The sequence below is a fragment of the Anabrus simplex genome, chromosome 5 (assembly GCF_040414725.1).
Source record: "Anabrus simplex isolate iqAnaSimp1 chromosome 5, ASM4041472v1, whole genome shotgun sequence".
NCBI classification, from domain to species: Eukaryota; Metazoa; Arthropoda; class Insecta; order Orthoptera; family Tettigoniidae; genus Anabrus; species Anabrus simplex.
This window is the reverse complement of record NC_090269.1, coordinates 205,360,225-205,368,115: the sequence shown is the minus strand read 5'-3', so window position 1 is coordinate 205,368,115 and position 7,891 is coordinate 205,360,225. Positions and strand designations below refer to the sequence as shown.

The following is a 7,891-nucleotide window of genomic DNA, read 5'->3' as shown; positions in this document are numbered from 1 at the left end:
AGAGGCTGGATGATGACACACTTAGAGCGCAGACTCCCCTGTTGTCTGAAAGATAGGAGCAAATCGGGCTCTTGTAAACTTGGTACCTGCCAAGAGAATTTTAGCTCTTTCCTATGTAAACTAACATTTGGAACTCTTCCAAATTTCGCACAGAATTTTTTGGACTTTAAGTCATTGTTGTTTGAGCTGACGAAGATCAAATCATTATTGTTCTTTCAGATTTTCTAATTGTCTATTTTAAATTAGAGAAAAGGGAAAACAATACCATTTCAAAAGGTGTTGTGTTAAGTTACTTTCTAGTTAATTCCTTGTCCACCCATTTACTCGAGCCGCTTCTTACACTTCTGCAAACAACGGGAACCCCGTATCACTAATTATTATTACTATTACTATTATTATTATTATTATTATTATTATTATTATTATTATTATTATTATTATTATTATTATTATTATTATTATCATCATACATACATACATACATACATACATTATCATTAGAGACTGTTATGTCTTTCAGCGTTCAGTCTGCAAGCCTCTGAGAATTTACTAAAGGTCGTCACAATCCTCGATTTGCAACTAGTGCTGTGGCCTCATTTAGTTCTATACCTCTTATCTTTAAATCGTTAGAAACCGAGTCTAACCATCGTCGTCTTGGTCTCCCTCTACTTCTCTTACCCTCCATAACCGAGTCCATTATTCTCCTAGGTAACCTATCCTCCTCCATTCGCCTCACATGACCCCACCACCGGAGCCGGTTTATGCGTACAGATTCATCCACCGAGTTCATTCCTAAATTAGCCTTTACCTCCTCATTCCGATTACCCTCCTGCCATTGTTCCCACCTCTTTGTACAAACAATCATTCTTTCTACTTTCATGTCTGTTACTTCTAACTTATGAATAAGATATCCTGAGTCCACCCAGCTTTCGCTCCCGTAAAGCTAAGTTGGTCTGAAAACAGACCGATGTAAAGATAGTTTCGTCTGGGAGCTGACTTCTTTCTTACAGAATACTGCTGATCGCAACTGCGAGCTCACTGCATTAGCTTTACTACACTTTTATTCAATCTCACTTGCTATATTACCATCCTAGGAGAACACACAACCTAAATACTTGAAATTATCGACCTGTTCTAGCTTCATATCACACAATCTGACATTAAATTCTGTTGAATTTCTTACCTACTGACATCAATTTAGTCTTCGAGAGGCTAATTTTCATATCATACTCATTGCACCTATTTTCAAGTTCCAAGATATTAGACTGCAGGCTTTCGGCACAGTCTGCCATTAAGACCAAGTCGTCAGCATAGGCCAAACTGCTTACTACATTTCCGCCTTACTGAATCCCTCCCTGCCATTTTATACCTTTCAGCAGATGATCCATGCAAACTACGAACAGCAAATGTGAAAGATTACAGCCTTGTCTAACCCCTATAAGTACCCTGAACCAAGAACTCATTCTACCATCAATTCTCACTGAAGCCCAATTGTCAACATAAATGCCTTTGATTGATTTTAAGGGTACGTTTATGCTGCAGCCTGGCTGCTGGCACATCGCTAAGCCTCGCTGCTCGATGTTAGGCGATGATGAAACAAACCAATGAATCTCAATCAGTGCATTTACCCTGGAGCCCGGCTCACAGCTGCGCTGCTGGCTGCTATCCTTGCCACATCCATGGTCTCAAACACGTTTGATTTTCGATCCTGGCCCATCGCTGGCAATCCTGTAACTTGGACTGTGATTGGTTCTTTCAAGGTCACCCGCTCTCCCACTCTTCCTCTCTTCGCACTCTATACACACGTTCAGTGATTACTTGCTCACTTGCTATCCATGGGTATGTCACCCGCATAGGTCCTACCCTTCCGAGGGCCCAGCTCAGACTGAATACTTTAGCCCTGCACTCGCGGGGGCGCGCTGTTGTACATCACGTCACTCACCGTAAGCCCACGTGACGAATACGGCAGCTCCTATTGGTAGAAACATCTCCCGATTGCTATTGGTCAATTTGAGTTTGACAACTTGGACCACGTGGGACGACCACGTTTGTGACACTTTGCTTCACTTTGATTTGTATGCATTTATCTGTTATCTTCGTTTTCGTGTTTGAAGAAAAAGTACAAGATATTTGAGGTAAGCATCCTTATGGTTCTTGTTTTACTAATCTCCTGAGGCCAGAACATGAAAATATACCACACCAAGGCAAATGACTTTCGGATAAATTGAATCATATTCGCCTAGTCCTAAATTTGCTATTTATTTTATTTAACGTTTGAATATTGTTTGCGGGATATTCCATTCTATTTTTAAAACAAAATCCTATTAAAAGGATAGTAGGCCGCAGGAGGTTAAGTAGTTATTAAGTTGATGATTGATAGCTGCTCATGTTCCCAAAAATTTCTTTTTGGCTGTCGCTGTTTTATTACCTTTTTGCATGGTGGTTACATAAGTCTACTTGAAACAGACACCTTAAAATTCTGTTGATGTAATGTTATATTATTTATGATAATCCACTATCATTTTGAGGGTATTGAAATTAGCAGTAAAAATATAAACTGATACAGTGTCCTTTATTACTTTCTTCTATTTCCTTTCATGTCTCAGACCATGCACGAAACGTGTCAGATCTGTGGCATTTACACAGATAGCAAAGAAGGCCAGCAACAGGGAATCTTATTTCATCATTTCCCTGTTGGTAGACCGGATATTTGCAGAGAGTGGTTGGACGTTGTGGGGGGTCGAATGCTTGCGGCAGCTTCCTCCGAAGCAGCTGAAGAACCGCACTGTGTGTTCTAGGCACTTTCGCCACTCGAGCTATCCAGGACCGCTATCAAGGTTGCTGTATAAAGATACTGTCCCGGAAAGAGGTAAGTAGTAGTAGTAGTCGTTGTTATTAATTTCACAGTACTGTGACCTATCAAATTTTCCTGGGTTTCATTTCAAATTGCTCTCCAGAGGTAATGATGATAAATTCATCAGTGCCAGATGAGGGGGAACCTCGCTTCTCATAATGAAATTTACTATAATGCCTGTCACACCTGGTCTTGCCGTACCTGTAAGTTGAAATTGGTACATCTCTTACAGGCCTAACATTTATTATTAACAGAATAGTGCAGAAATGTGCAAATTTTATAATTTTTATAATCCATCAGTGGCTTTACGTTAGCTGAATTGTGATGGTGAGGTATTTAATTGAGCTCGCTATATTAACTCCCTCTTTATCTGAAAACCATTTGCACCGTTTTGTCCAGGTTCATTTTAAGGGAACCTGGTACACATTTTTTTATTTTCCACAATTTTTGAGCAATCACAATGAAACTGTTGTGGAATATGTAGGACTATTATAGAAATAACATATCTTATTTTCAGCTAAATATCCTTATTAGTTTATGAGATATGATGTACTTTGTGTTTATGATGCTTGCAAAACAGGCAACTTTCAAAAAGTTCCCTGTGGGATGGATTTTTACCTGAGAGTTTGAAAACTTCTTCCTTATAACATAAAAAAACTCAAGGATGGAATTTTCAATTCACCCTATGTCGCTTAATTAACTCCTGTTTCAAGTTTGTAATTGTATTTTATATGTAATTTTCCACTAATTTTCTGTTCATTTTGCCTCATAAAATGAGTATATTGTAGAAGAATGAAAAATCTATCCTACAATTTTCTTGGTAGGTCACATAGAAGCTACATACCAACTTTGGCAAATATAGGTTTAGATTTGATCTGCATGGAACAGTGCAGGTTACAAAAAATGGTATTTTGAGTTAAATGAATTTTAGTTCTAAAACCATTAAAAGTTTTCATAATGGCCTTTCCAAATCTCTTAAAATTCACCAGCACTATAACTCCTACCCTCCTGCTTCTTCTTGGCTTCATCCCTGTGTACCTTTAGGAGTTTCAGTTTTTCCTGGCTGTTTTCTTTTGTTGGGTGACTGACTGCTGACTGTGAAATTTTCTTCTTTCATCTCTTTGTGTGGCAAGTTTGGTGGATGCTGGTGAAAGTTTATAATTCCTTACAGCCATTTTCATTTCTTGTGTTGCACTACATCTCATGTTGTATTCTGCAACTGCATTAGAAACAGCTATTCCAAGTCGTTTTGAGGACACAAAGGTCTCTTCTCATGGGTGCCCGGAGGATCTTTTCCAAGGGGGGGCACATCAACAATTTTCTTGAATATAAAAACCAATATAACGTCAGCAACATTAAATTGTTTACAGAAATTTCCGGTTATAACAGATGCTAGATGACTGTCAGTAATTTCAGTTTATGAAATAATCTGGTATGATATTAAACAATTGAACATCAACATTTTTAGAATTCCAGGGGAGGCAAATACCCCCCCTTGCCCCCACCCCCCCCTCCCTTGCGGGCGCCAATGGGCACTTTTTCCACATACATGCATGAAGACTTTCATTGGCAATTTGAGTATCCCCTTTACAACATCTAGACAGAAGTTCAGTTGATGCCAGCCTTTGGTATACAGAGAAAATTTTCAGCAGCATTGCAATTGTGAACTGAACTGACAATTTTTGTGACTTTGAGGGGTTTGTCCAGTTGCGATACTCTTATTGTAGAAGCACCATGATTCAGGTCTTTGGGGGCATTTCTTATGCTTAGGATCTTCTTCTGTGGAGGAGTAATAGTATAGTGTGGCACATATTGCAGATTTCATATTATCTACAGAGGGAATATTTGCACATATTGCCTGCCTATAATCATTTGTGAGCTTCGCAGTAGTTGCTTCCTTCAAACTTCCAGGTCCCCTTCCCCCAAGTGTAGTTCCTTCATGGTTGACTAAATTGTAGGATGAAGTAGTTCATAACATAGCTAACAGTTGGCAGTATATATTGCAATATTAAAAAATAGTATAATCTCAATGCTACTGTAAAGAGGGAATTAATGGTAACAGAAGGAACACGGATAGCCGAGCATACAGAGGAGAGGAGGCGTGGTTGATAATTAAATGACCGTGCAGAACCATTTAAAAATGACCGTAACTACGTCAAAAACAGTCACAGCGGCACAAAACCACATTTGTTATTTAGAGGATGGTTAATATAATTTATTTATGCCAGAATTCAAATTTCAACAATTTCATCCATTTAAAAAAATGTGTCCCAGGTTCCGCTAACTTTGTTGTCTTCAGAATATTTTTCAAGCCTGACCACAGTTGCTTAAAGATCATCTTTGTTCTGAGAACCTTTATGTAGGTCATCAGCATATACCGTTATACCATTCTTAGTGTGTGTGTGTTTTTTTTTCATATAGGTGTGCCTCGACACAAGGCTGGTCCACGGCCAAGTCCTTCCGCTGCTATGACTGCTGCTGCTCACACCACCTGCACCACCGGCACTCCTACTGCTTCTGCTACTACTACCTACTACCACCGGTGCTGTTGCTGCCACCACCATCTCCATGCCTGCCGCTGCTACTACTGCTACTGCTATGGGTAATGGTGCTGCTGCTATTACTACCATGACCTCCACTCCTGCTGCTCCTGCTTTCACATATAAATACTATAAAACTGTGAATTTAAATGATAAATCATTAGCAAAATTTCATCAATTACATCGGAGATCAAATGTTTAGCTTGACCACTACGTAGTCACGAGCTGGGGTCTGGATTAGCGTGGAATCACATGCGAGCCCTCTGTTCCGCATAACATCACAAACCTGTATGGCAGTCCACGTGCCCACAGCAACTGAGTGGGAGGCCTAACTCCACTGTTACATGATTTGGAAGGAGCTATAGAACACTAGAAGATCAAAGTAGGCCTACTCTGTTATATCTTGTTTGTGATGATAACATTCAAATAGTTCAATTGTGCAGTTAATGTTTACCTGTCTGATATTTTTGTTAACACCCTGAGGGGAACGAATTGAAATTTATTTTCATATTGAAGTTTTACATAGTATTCCCCACCTGCCTACTCATTCTTGCCACCCGGCTGACAAACATTACTGGGGAGAACACTGGTGCTAATGTTATTAATGTTCATTTTACATTCAGATTAAACAATTTCAATTTGTGAATGCTAATGATTGTTTATCAATATATTTAATTTTGTTTTACAAAACACCCAGCAAGGAGGCTGTGCAGTGGGGTCATGCATCTATGAAATTGCGCTTGTGCAGTGGTGGGTTCGAACCCCACTGTCGGCAGCCCTGAAAATAGTTTTCTGTGGTTTCCCATTTTCACACCAGGCAAATGCTGGGGCTGTACCTTAATCAAGGCCATGGCTGCTTCCTTCCCGTTCCTAGGCCTTTCCTGTCCCATTGTCGCCATAAGACCTATCTGAGTTGGTGCAACCTAAAGCAACTAGCCTTATAATAGTTGTCCCCCTGTGGGTAGGGGCAGTAGACTAACAGCCACGACATCCTCTGCCTGCTGTAAGAGATGACTAAAAGGGATCCCATGTGCGCTCTGCACTTGGGATCTGGGGTAGGCGACCACGGAGCCCTTAATTGAATTTTGACATTGCTTCCGCTTACTTGTGCCAGGCACCGCACTTTCATCTATCCTATCTGATCTACCTTGATCACCACCTGTTCTTTTCTGCTCCTGATTGTATTATGTATGGAGGCTTAGGGAGATTTATTTTCAAACCCTCCATGGCCCTGGTCTTCCTTAGCCGATACCATCATTATTCCTAGTGTCGGCCCCCTTCTATTTCTTCTCTCCGATTACTAATATATATTGGGGGTGGTTGCCTAGTTGTACTTTCTCTTAAAACAATGGCCTAGATGTTAGGCCCTTTTAATCAACAAGCATCATCATCTTAAGCAAGGAGATTTGTGGTGAGGGCAAGATGTTTGGTGGCCATGGCATATACTAGGAACTGTCCCATCATTCGCCTTACTGCAGGTGAAAGGAAAACCATTCTCAGGACAGCCAGTGGTAGGGGAACAGCCCGTTTCTGTGTCCCAAATGCAGAGGTGTAGAAACATGGTAGAACCGTGGCCACCCCTCCTCTGCTTGGTTGGCCGGTTGGAGTGCATGTTATCATACCACAGATCAGCCTATCTGCAACCACCGACATAGATTTCTGCCTTCATTGTACAGTAGATACAAATGGCACTGTCTGAAGTGAGTTTCCACTGTCTTCAACTAGCATTTTGTGTAGGTCACAGCACAGTCCCTTGCACACCGTAATGTTGTGGAAGGTAGCAGCATATTGTTCATAATACTGTACTAAATTATCAAACAATTCCTTGGATGTAGCTCTTAATAGGTGGAGCTATGTTGTGACTTGGCATGGGTATGTTTTGTGCTGGATCAGCTGCCATATTATTGTACGTAGATCCTGATGCTACATATTTCTGTCAATTTATTGGAACTCCTCTCCTGCGGATGGACTGAAAGGAAGCATTATTTGTACCTCCTGCATGTTGTATGAGGGAACAATCACAGAATCTGTAAGCGCTCTCTTGTCTTTTAAACTCACAAATGTATTCATGATTCCATCCTTTTCCATGTACCAGAAAAATTTAGATATATCCTACTGTCACACAAAATAGAACATTTCTAACTATTGTAAATAGTGCAGATCAATGAATACAAGGGATGCACACAATTTTGTAGCTTGACATTGGTTGTCATCTAAATGCAGATGACTGATTGAATGATATGTTGTGTTTTGATGCAATATGTAGGAACAGGGTATGTGCTATCATGTCTTGGTTTCTTCAAACACTACTCTGCCAGAGATTTGCCATCCTCTAGTAGATGCAAAAGAAGTAAAAATCTCAATATTTCTCAGTGTGTGGCCCTAGGTGCCTCATTTGACAGACTGAAAGATATATCATATAGTAAGTTCCTTGGGAAAATAGGCTACAAATGGTGTTGCTGAAAACTTTTGACATGTCAATGCAACGTTAGACTGC

The 7,891-nt window shown here is 40.2% G+C and overlaps 1 long non-coding RNA gene across 1 annotated transcript; it reads left to right on the top strand.

Annotated features, from left to right (window-relative positions):
* Window positions 1–1,867: 1,867 nt before the first annotated feature.
* Window positions 1,868–6,237, top strand: LOC137501039 (uncharacterized). Its single transcript, XR_011018308.1, has 3 exons — window positions 1,868–2,135; window positions 2,607–2,869; window positions 5,276–6,237. It is a non-coding gene; the product is annotated as an uncharacterized lncRNA (long non-coding RNA).
* Window positions 6,238–7,891: the final 1,654 nt, after the last annotated feature.